Genomic DNA, 12597 nt, shown 5'->3' on the forward strand with positions numbered 1-12597 from the left:
TTCATGGCCAGAGTTTTGAGGTTTCTGTGTGAAAAACAATGGCTTATGTCCAAAAAAGGTTTTAAATCAACACTTTTCATTGCAAGTATCATTCAAAGAAAGCAAAGTCACTATAACTAGTTAGCTTCTAGATTGAGGGCACATCTGATCGGCCTTGAAGATGGCTGCAAAAAATTCACGCCAAAACATTGGGCAACCCATATTTTTCACACACATAGCCTCAACCTAGAATCCAACTGGGTGCATCTTCTGCATTAAATTGCTTTATTGTACTGACGAGACAGGAACCGCGCAAGGGTCCGGTATTGGTCTGCGGTGTGTTTGTAAAATAGGTACCTGCATAAATCGCGTTAGTATTGAAGCCACGCTATAATGCACAACAATGCAAATTTTAAAGACGTTATCATTGGATCATGGGTAGTTTAACACGTCCTGACGGATAACAAACCAAGAACAACATTAAAAGATCCATACTACCAAATCATACGCAAACTGGACAGAAGACAGCGTTCAATGATTGGTGGTGGGGTGAATCGGAGGTAGAACTTCCAATTTAAAAAAAAAAATTCCTTTTAAATTAATTTAAATTAAAATATGCCTAAAGTTGCTTATATGTTTAATAACAATGCAAACAAATATTATTTTTAAATATGTACTATATATTTAACAAAAACCTTTGTCTCTAGTGTCCTAAAAAAATCCTTATTTAAAGTTAGGTTTCCCTACTGTAAACTATTTAGATTTTTTAAGGGGAAGTGTGTTTTACAATAAATTGTTGGATGTTGTTTGAGAACCAATTTACCCGATTTGTTGAAATAAATGAAAAGAGAATTTGCAGCCATAATTAGAGACCCGTAAAATTCGCGAGTTCATTTCGTGTTATGCTAAAATTCAAATAATTATACCTTAGTTTTGCTAATGTCATTGGTTCACTGTTAATCTGGAGGACTGAGGGCCAATTAGAGACCCTCACTCATAGAAGTGTCGAATCATAGGCCACCCAGTCGAGACGACTCACAAGTCAGCAGCCAATGAACAGTTGGCATTTGACCGAGTGTGTAGAGGATATTGGAGTCTATCCTGGAGGTCATTGAACCCGCGAATTTTACGGGTCTCTAGCCATAATTAACTCACTTGAATAAATTTGTAGAAATTAGAAATTTTTGTGTTCAAAACAATATAGTTTGATACATTAGTGGACTGTATCACTATAAATGTTTCCGTCAGTAGAAGCACGAGTTAAGGGGGTGCCTCCCATTTCAGGTCATGATTTAATATTTATATTAATCACTGATCAACTTTTAGACTTTTTCAGTGGTTTAACTTTCACGAAATGAAAAATATATACAGCGCATACTTTTTGCATAATTAGTTGCCTACTACGTGATAAGGTTTGCATTTCTATTACAAAAACTCATTTCATGTTTCTTGGCTGTCAAAATCATAATAAATTTGAGAATTTTGAAATCCCAGGTAAAATTAAATAATATTTTCTGAAAGAAATTCAAACTATGTCTTGGAGTAGCCAGTGGCATTGCAGTTAAACCTCAAAAGTTTCAGTTATGCAATAAATTAAATTCTCCTTATTTGTACAACCCAAAAACTTTAATAACGTAAATTTGGCAGCTCATTATGCAAAAAGTATGCGCTGTATATATTTTTTTCATTTCGTGAAAGTTAAACAGTTGAGAAGTCTACAAGTTTATCTGTAATTACTGTAAGTATCAAATGTTGACCTGAAACGGGAGGCATGCCCACCGATGGACTCGATCTTACCCTGAGCAGAAGTGGGTCGGAGTTGCGCCCGGCGCGAGACTGCAGGTGTGAGCCGAGCGCGCGGGCTGCGCCACCTGCCACGGCCGTGCGCGCGGGGATGGGCGCGCAGGAGTCCTCGAGCTGCGACCCTGGCCGCGGGCTGCGCACTCACTGTCGTCGCCGAGGAAGGGGAGTTGCCCGCCCGCCAGCAGCTTCCGCCGGCCGCCGCGTCCTCCCCTCAGGCGCTGCGATCGCCCTGCCCCCCGAGCATATCTTCTTGCTGTCGTGAAACTACAGAGTAGCAGGGGCGCAGCCAGGGTGGGGGGTGGGGGTGTTTTGGGTGTCCAAACACCCCCCGAAATATTTAAAAAATATATATATATATGAACTTATGACAAAATTTACATTTGTCTAGCTGTTGCAAATGCACTTAGATGAAACTAAGAAAGAACCCTTGAGCCAATAACCCTTAATATTCAGCAATGAGTTTTCAACAGTGTCTCGTTAATAATATCATAAAAGTCGGGACACAAATTTATGTTATTTTAATCCAATATTTTAATTACGAAAGTGCTTAAATAGCACCAAATTGCACATTAAAATCAAAAATTTTCCGGGGGAGGGCTACCTAGAATGGGGGCAGGGTGTAAGTGAACACCCCCCGAAAAGAAATCCTGGCTACGCCCCTTAGAGTAGGTTATGTTCGATCGGTTAGGTGAATACAATTCTTCCGTAAAATCCTTTTTTTTTTGTCCGGGAGTGGGGGTTTTAGCACGTCCAAGTGGTGGTAAATAAAATAAAAGTATGGTTATTCTTACCAGTTACATAAATAATGTCGAAAATTATTTTTTAAAGTACATAAATTCCCGAAAAGATATTTTATATAAAATTTTTAACAGATAGGGTAGGTTTTCACTTGTATAGATGATCGTAAATAAAATTAAAGGTTCATTGCATTAGGTCGGTGATATTTATAATATGTACTTTTAAAACGTTGCTCGAGTGAGCGGCGAACTTCGGAAATTTTTGGAACTGGTCGGGGTCAATTTTAAGCTTCCCCTGCTCTTTTTCAAAAAATAATTATATAAAAACTACTAGGCCTAAATAATATAAACCTATAGTCATTGATACAGTAGGACAAAAAAAATCAGGATCTCATATATGACACGTCTTTAACACATCTCCCCATTAAACTATACAAACAGTTGCAGTTTTATATGTGAATATTCTCTCTGGTAAAATGGCAAAATTTCCTTACCGGAATTGCTCTTTCAGTAACACAAATCCGCAGTAAACAATTTTTAAGAAAAAGTCAATCTTACAACTTTTAAATGTTTATATTCTTCAGCAACGAAACGAATATCTCCACAGCTGGTTATTATATAATTTTCGTTACATGACCTATTTTATCCAACTGGAAAAAAAAAAGGTTTGGAAAGATTGCCCTTTTTATTCAAAATGTATATTTATTTACTAAACCAAAATTAATATTTAGTGTCTGAAAGTGTAAAGGCGAAATTATTAAAACAAATTATTTAGTAGACCAATTAATCTACAAAATGCAGATGCCTCTTATCATTAGTGTTCGCACCCCACTTTCCCCATAATTCTCTCGCATTCACATGAGCAGTATGTATTGGTTCCTCCGAGCCGAGGTTCAAGGTTGAGGCGCTGAGGTGACTGCCGCCATCTTAGAATGTGATGTCATGGAAGCCATCGTGGATTATCTTGTCTGTGACTCTTGACCTTCACACCTGCAGCCTTTTTTTATTCCGTCACAGTAACAATGTTGTTTTCTAGAATTTTCTGCTATTTTGGATTAAAGAACTATCTTCAATTATATATTCCGACATTTTAAATTATGACTCCATGTTCACCACGTTGATAATGGGTAATGTTTATTCAAAATTATCGGAAATCTTTTAAAATTCACAAGACTAAAAATATTTTATTACAATTTTAAGAAAATTTTAACAAAAACGCACATCATGGACCTTAGTGCCCTCGGTTCGAACCCGACAAGGTTAATTAAATTAAATGGCGACCGGCCCTTCATCATCAATGACCTCAATCAGACTGACCACCACAACTTTGATCAAGGAATATATTATTCCCGCCGTTATGATGCCACAACAGCCATTTTGAATTCTGCCATTTTGGTTTCGTCTGCTAAAGTGTGCTACCAACATATTAGTTTATTTTTACTCACTACAGTCCAGCGGTATTTATCTCCTAATCGTCAACTTATGAACAAATGTTTTTGATGTAATAGTAGAATGCAGCATTGCTTTCATTTTTCAAAAGCAACAAATCAAAATTGTATTTTCTTTCTTGTTTAGTTACATGTATTGGGCACATGTTTCTATCATTTTATACATATTAATTGACAATTCGAGGTTGTTTTTCTAAAAAAAATTATATCTGGTATATTGAATGACATTGGAGGGTAAACTGGCACACTCGCTTTTCTACAAAACCAAAGACAAATTAACTCCGAAAATGACGTGTACATTGCTGTTTAGTTATTTGTCGCAACCTATCGCGTCGCCAGTGGCGTCCGTTCGGCCGCGTGAGCTGGACACTTATATGTTTGATTTTTGCTGTCACGAGTTTTACTCAGATGGATTTTGTTTCTCCGTAAAAGTACGTATTTTCCCACTTTAATTTGTTTTTATTGATTTTAGTTCATTGTAAATTTACTAAATAACTCCGAGAATGTGTTGAAATCAGTAGGTGTGTTTGGTATGTTCTGGGACACTGGCTCAAGGCTGGGAAGCCGGGGATCCACGGCGGCCATCTTTGATTACGTCACTTCCGGCGGCCATTTTGGATTACAACATTTCCTGAGGCCATCTTGGATGACCTTGACCTTTTACCCTGGTGGCCATCTTGGATTATGCAGTTTTTTCTAGAACATTCCATCATTTTTTAATTATGACATCACATCTGCCATCTTCAAAATCTGTAATTATTTACTTAAAAAATTGAAAAAAATTTTTATTAAAAATTTTTAATAAAATGTAATATTAAATTTTTTAATAAAATTTAATATTAATTTTTTTAATAAAATTTAATATTAATAACATGATGAATTCATCATTGAACACCCCACTCCTCTATGTTGCAATTTTCGTTACCATGATATCGAATACCCCACTCATGTGCATTGCACTTTTCGTTACTCCACCATCTTAAAAATAAATTTATTAACAAAACCAAATAAGGATAAATTTTAAAAATATATATTTTATTAAAGTTTAATTAAATTAATTCATTGTTCTGTTGAATGCAGGCATCTTCTTAAGTGGACACCACCATCTTGATTTCATCTGATGTCGTCAAAGAGTGTAGGTTTATAAAGTACATCAGTGTACATAAAATCGAGTTTCTATCTCCTACCAATGTTATTATGACCATTATAGACTAGAACAATAAAAAACTTCCACAACAATTTTCTCTTAAAGACATCACATTTATAAGTTTAGACTAAAATATATTATCATATACAAAATAAGACATCTCATCGTTTCGGATGCGATGGCTATAGTAATGATAATTAAAAATAAATATTTAATTAATTTAATTCATACCAAAATCATACACCATTCAGCACCAGAAATATTTCAGAGTCCTCACTCAAAAGTAATATTTTTATTGATTTACCTCTTAAGCAGTAACATGTTTGCATACTAATATTTAAAAGCTGCATGGAAGCAGATATTTTTAATGTTTGCGTATATATTTTCATTTCTCAGAGACCATGTTTGCGTACTCGTGTATAAAAAGCTGCATGGAAGCAGAAATTTTAATGTTTTCATGTATATTTTCACACTTTTTAATATGATTACCTTGAGAAATGATGGTTCCATATTAAAATAATAAGCAGTATGTAGCCTAAGTAAAATCATATTTATTGAAATAAAGCCAGGCTTTTCGTGACATAAAATCCTCAAGAAAAATAAATTCTATATACACTGAATGAAACTATATACAACAAATGGAAACTATACAACAAAAAATTGAAAATTTATGATAAAAATGGAATCTATACAACAAACATGGATAACTATACAAGACAAAATGGAAACTATACAACAAAAAATGGAAACTTTACAACAAAAAAGGAAACTATACAACAATAAACGGATAACTATACAACAAAATACAGAAATTATACATAACAAATGGTAACAACAAGTAAACAATCAAACTATTTACAGAAAATAATTTACACATCATCATTTCCGACATATCCGTGAGGGACTGACAGTGGCGTAGCCAGGATTTGTGTATGGGGGGTGTTAAGAAGCATGCCCCCCCCCCCCCCCCCGTAATAAAGCCGGGGGTCAGGGGGTGCTCCCCCGGGAAAATTTGGATTTTAAGGTGTAAAATAGTTTTCGGTACTTAAATTTAAATATTGTAATGGTAAAAATTTTATTAATTTTAATATGAAATTTTTTTTAAGTGATGAATAAGAAATTAATCAAGGTTTGGTGCTAAGGAGGGGGGGGGGGGACTGTAAGTATACCAACCTCACAGATTCTGCGCTTATTGTCCTCCCATGTAATGGCTAGCTTATTCGTGCTCTTACTGTACAGAACATACTGCCTGGAAATAATGGCCATAACTGCTACCCTCCTTAAGTGGTGGTCCTCAATGGCGTCCAGATAATCAAATAACTCAATACAGTTTTTGACCACGCACTGCTGGATACCCTTAGCCGTCTTCTCGACCTTGCTACCCCCCCCCCCCCCCTTTACCGCGCCAACACACTCGTCTTTAAACTTTCCAACCACTTTTTTGTTGATGGGGGAGAAGCATGGGTGGTCAGGAAGGTAGCAGCTGGTGTCGAACTTCCCATTAATGAAGGGTCAACTTTGAGGTCTGAGAAAAATCTGCTGTTCTGATTTCATATAACAAAACTATCCGTATCTGTATAGGCTAGATTAATATCTTCTCCATAACTGGGTTTCATGGTGTTATAATGGAAGTCTTTTAAATATCAAGTACTGCGTTTCCTGCATATATAAGCTTATCAAAAATGATGATATCGTGGTTCAAGTGGACATGAGACAAATTCGGTTCGTACATTGTCCAGTCCTTTAAGGACGGGCGACACATCAGTTTTTTGAACCTATTCTTGGTGCAGACCAAATCAAATTTAAGCCTCTGTCTCTTGTTAGTAGTATAGTTTGGCCGGTCCTGGCACTGGGTCCGGGGTGAGGTCCGAGGTGCCGAGTCACATCTCTGAATGTGGCGTCACGGCAGCCATCGTGGATGAGCGTAACGGGACACAGCGTAACAGGACAAGTAGTACCGTGACTTTGACCTTGACACCGGTGGCCATCTTGGATCCGCCATCTTGAAATCGAACGCCCTACTCATTATGATGAAATTTTCGTCTCTGTGGCCATATTGATTTTTTTCTGTTCTTCTGAAGGCTGCCATCTTGGATACCGTCGACTTTGTTTCTGCTGTTTGTTCATAGAGAGCGCCAGCGTCGCTCTGTCTCATCACATAAGGTCGGGTCGATGTTCCATTACCTACCATAGCTATTATGGTCCTTATCGACATATTAAATTTAAATTTTTATACAAAATACATTGGAAGTGCTGTGATTCGAACCATCGCAGCTCTGATCTCTAGGTTGGAAAACATACGCCTTAAACCGCTCGGCCATCGATACATTTACCAGACTGAAAATTAAATAAGGTATATATAAGAATACAGTAACATGCATATTCGGACTTGTAATTTTTTTATTTTAAGTAATAATATCATCACCTGTTCGAGACAGAACCACCATCTTGTATTAAGACATAAATGTTGCAATTATCGTTACGGCCGCCATCTTGAAAAACCGTAATTTTTATGTTAGAGACTCGGGAAAAAATTTTAAAATTATAAATAATATTTATTTATTGAATTAAAAAATAAAAATCCTAAAAAACACCATTGCACTTATCGTTACGGTCGCCATCTTGGATTATATAAATGTTGCATGTTTCGTTATGCCCGCCATCTTGGTTGAGTACTATGTCATCGTTTAACTTTATGTTACGACCGTCATATTGGATACTATTAATGTTGCATGTTTCGTTACTGCTGCCATCTTAAAAATATCTTTATTTATTATCTGATTTTAATGAAAAAAAGTTGAAAATACGTCAAAAAATTACATTATTAGAATTCTGATTGATTATATAGATTCCCGTCCTTGGTTCGAAACCGGAGAGGGCAAAAAAATAAAAAAAACAACAGATCCTTCCTCCACAGAAGCCAAATACAGACTGACCCCCGCCACTTGCTTCATAACATATATATCATCACCTAGTATGATGTCAAGTCCGCCATCTTGAAATTTAGTCGCCATATTGGAAATCTATATTTATTATCCGATTTTAATGGAATAAATTCCAAAATTCATCAAAAAATTAACTTATTAGAATTCTGATTGATTATATCGATTTCCGTCCTTGGTTCAAAACCACTAAGACCAAAAAAACCATCAGATCCTTCCTCCTCAGAAGCTACCTACAGACTGACCTACCGCCAATAACAAGGTATATATCTTCAACTAGTATGACTCATGTCCACCATAATATCTTCGTGTGCTGGAGACCACCATCTGGTTTACGTCTGCTAGAGTGTGCTGATGACATGTTAGTAAAATTTTCTGTTCACCATACCTTTGACTTCGACTGTTGGCATTGAACTATGACCTTTAGCTTGAAATTTGATGTTGACCTTGAACTTTGACCTTGACCTTTAAAATTGTCCTAGACCTTGAAACTAGATCTTGACATTGAAATTTACCTCGACCTTGAAATTTGACCTCACCTAGAAATTTGACCTTGACCTTGATCTTTGACTTTCACCATGACGAACATCATGGATCCGACATTTTATGTTCAGTGCATGCTACCAGGAGCTACCACCTCCTGCTAGTGGTCATTGCCACCATCATGTTTTCGTCTGCTGGAGGACATCATCTTGTGTGTACTCGTCTTACCATCATGCTAGTTTTATTCTAACCTGCTACAGTGCAGTAATCATTTATTATTACTTAGGTGCCCGCCATCTTAAAATTTGGGTGCCATCTTGAAATCATACAATTATTTAGCTAGAAATGCGGGAATAATTCCAAAAGTCTCCGAAAAAATCAATTATAATTTACAAATTGAATCGATGGATTCCTGTCCACGGTTCGATTCTTGACCATTGACCATTGTAACTAATTATTAAATAAAGTTTAGATTCTTTTTTACATTACCTTTCGCGGAGTTTATTAATCATTCAATCTACGAAAAACAACTCAAGTCAATATACCTGACCAACGAATTAATACAGTGCCGATTAGCCTAACATGAAAGTCTAATTTTTTATTAATCTGAATAACCTATAACCCGTTCATGTACAAAGCCACACATACAGACCAATTGTCTTCGGTCCATGAGACCGAGTCATGTCAATATCAGACATATACGCTAGTCATTTCAGGACCGCATGACCTTCGTCGTTAGCTAATTATATTCAATTATCCATCGTGACATTTTTTATACACACTAAAGGACCAAGTGACCTTGAAAAATATTCTAGTAACACCAAGAGGTTTTAAACTAATAAATATTCAATCACCACATTTTGTACTACGCACAATCAACAAAAAGGAAGCACAGTCAACGAAAAGGCAGTGCATTTGGAAGCACCGTCAACAAAAAGGAAGCACATTTTGGAAGCACCGTCAACGAAAAGGCAGCACATTTGGAAGCAAAGCCAACGAAAAGGCGGCACATTTGGAAGCACCGACAACGAAAAGGCAGCACCATCAACGAAAAGGCAGTACATTTGTCATTGGCTCCAATATTCATTGGCTCCAATATATATTGGCTCCAATATTCATTGGCTCCAATAATTATGGGCTCTAATATACATTGGCTCCAATAATCATTGGCTCCAATATTCATTGGCTCCAATTGCTCCAAATGCTCCAACAGGCTCCAAAAGGCTCCAACAGTCTTTTGGCTCCAATAGTAATTGGCTCCAATAGTCATTGGCTACAAAATTACATTGACTCCAATCTTCATTGGCTCCAATATTCATTGGCTTCATCAGTCTATTGTTTCCATCAGTCTAGTGACTCCATCAGTCATTGGTTCCAACTGTCATTTGTCTCATCAGCTCCAAATATATTTGGCTAGAAATCTACGAGTCTAAGAGACTATCAGGCCTCAAGGCTACCAGTCTAAAAGGAACTAGCTAGTTACGAGTTATACATGGCTACGAGACAGCATGGCTAAAATACCGCGTGGCTACGAAACTACATGTCTTTGAAGCTACAAGAATACAAGTCTACTCGGCTCCAACTACTCCAGCATTATGTTATTAGATTACATGACTACTTGTTTAGTAGCTATAAGTCTACGAGGCTACTTGGATACGTAGCTACAATTCTACGAGGTCCCAAAACATCATGTCTAGTCGACTACGAGCCATGAGGTTACGAGACTACGTGACTACGAATCTTCAAGTTTACGAGACTGCGAGGCTACAGTGCTACGAAGCTTCTAGAACACGAGTTTATGTGACTGCGAGAATAGATGACTACAAGTCTGCATGAGTACTTGACTACGAAGCTACTCGTCTACAAGGTTCAAATTGCCGCATCTGTCTTCGTCGGAATTTTCTCTTTTGCTCCAACTGAACCATCAGCATTATGTTATAAGATTACATGGCTACTTTCTTACGTAGCTTCAAGTCTACGAGGCTCCATTGCATCATGACTCCGTGACTACGAGCCATGAGGTTACGAGACTACGTGACTACGAATCTTCAAGTTTACGAGACTGCGAGGCTACAGAGCTACGAAGCTTCTAGAACACGAGTTTATGTGACTGCGAGAATAGATGACTACAAGTCTGCATGAGTACTTGACTACGAAGCTACTCGTCTACAAGGTTCAAATTGCCGCATCTGTCTTCGTCGGAATTTTCTCTTTTGCTCCAACTGAACCATTAGCATTATGTTATAAGATTACATGGCTACTTTCTTACGTAGCTTCAAGTCTACGAGGCTCCATTGCATCATGACTCCGTGACTACGAGCCATTAGGTTACGAGACTATGCGATTGCGAGTCTTCAAGGTTACGTGATCTCGAGGCTATAGGACTACGTAGCTTCCAGAACGCATGGTTACGAGACTGCATGACTAATTGGCCGCGTAGCTACGAAACCTCATGTTTCTAACTGACTACAATAGCAACATTCAGTGGTGAGAGTTCATTTATTTCATGCAAAGGTACTTGTTGCATGTAGTTCCGCTTTTCATCAGATGTCGCCACGTGTTGCTTACAGGTAAATAATATTTATTTATTTTATGCGCGATGTGGGATGCACACTATCGATCGCATAACAAGGATGGCTTCTATAGTCTCCAAGGAGAAGGAAGTTCGTCCTTCCTGTTAGTGCTTCTCAGCTTACTCACGGTCCGCCAACTTGGATTGTGTCGTCACGGCGGCCATCTTGGATGGGTATGACCTTGACCTTTGACCGAAACCGCAGGAATGATCGCAAGCACACGGAATATACCATCAAAAATTTGATTAGAATATTCAGGAGCACGCGGAGAAAACCATCATAATATTGGCAAGAATAATCAGGAGCACACGGAGAAAACCATCATATTATTGACATTGATAATCATGAGCACACGGAGAAAACCGCCACACATTTTCTTTGATAACATAAAATATATAAAAATTTAAAAATTAAAAATATTACATAAAATACATAAAATTCTGGCTTGAGAACTTCTGATTGTTGAGCAAAGAGTTCTAGTTAAAGCCAGAATTTGATGTATTTTTTGTTATTTTTTTATTTTTAATTTATTTTTTTAATTTTTATGTTATCAAAGAAAACATGTGACGGTTTTTTCCGTGTGCTCCCGATTATCAATGTCAATATTATGATGGTTTTCTCCGTGTGCTCCTGATTATTCTTGTCAATATTATGATGGTTTTCTCCGCGTGCTCTTGAATATTCTTATCAAATTTTTGATGGTTTTTTCCGTGTGCTTGCGATCATTCCTGCGGTTTCGGTCAAAGGTCAAGGTCTCACCCATCCAAGATGGCCGCCGTGACGACACAATCCAAGATGACGGACCGTGAGAAATCTGAGAAGCACTAAAGGAAGGACGAACTTTCTTCTCCTTGGAGACTATCGAAGCCATCCCGCATAAAAGAAATAAATATTATTTACCTGCAAGCAACACGTGGCGTCATCTAATGTTGTAAAGCGGAACTACTTGCAACAAGTACCTTTGCATGAGATAAATTAACTCTCACCACTGAATAGTGCTATTGTAGTCAGTTAGAGACATGAAGTTTCGTAGCCACGCGCCCAATTAGTCATGCAGTCTCGTAACCATGCGTTCTGAAAGCTTCGTAGTCCTATAGCCTCGATATCACGTAACCTTGAAGAATTGCAATCGCATAGTCTCGTAACCTCATGGCTCGTAGTCACATAGTCATGATGCATTGGAGCCTCGTAGACTTGAAGCTATGTAAACAAGAAGCCTTGTAATCTTATAACATAATGCTGATGGTGCAGATGTAGCAAAAGAGGAAATTCCGTCGAAGACAGTTGTGGCAATTAGAGCCTTGTAGACGACGAGTAGCTTCGTAGTCAAGAACTCATGCAGACTTGTATTCCTGTATCCACGCAGTGCCGTAAACTCGTGTTCTAGAAGCTTCGAAGCTCTGTAACCTCGAAGTCTCGTAAACTTGAAGATTCGTAGTCACGTAAACTCTTAACCTCATGGCTCGAAGTCGCGTAGTCATGATG

The 12597-nt window shown here is 37.6% G+C and overlaps 1 protein-coding gene across 2 annotated transcripts in view; it reads right to left on the bottom strand.

Annotated features, from left to right (window-relative positions):
* LOC134529380 (glycine receptor subunit alpha-2) overlaps positions 1-12597 on the bottom strand; it is a 314756-nt gene that overhangs the window by 266298 nt on the left and 35861 nt on the right. The window contains exon 2 of one of the 2 annotated variants that reach the window (XM_063363379.1): positions 1777-2011. The gene's annotated coding sequence lies outside the window, so the exon portion shown is untranslated. Of the gene's footprint in view, positions 1-1776; positions 2036-12597 lie in introns of both variants that reach the window. The other variant, XM_063363377.1, reaches the window with a different exon arrangement.

The sequence above is a fragment of the Bacillus rossius genome, chromosome 2 (genome assembly GCF_032445375.1).
Source record: "Bacillus rossius redtenbacheri isolate Brsri chromosome 2, Brsri_v3, whole genome shotgun sequence".
Classification (NCBI taxonomy): domain Eukaryota; kingdom Metazoa; phylum Arthropoda; class Insecta; order Phasmatodea; family Bacillidae; genus Bacillus; species Bacillus rossius.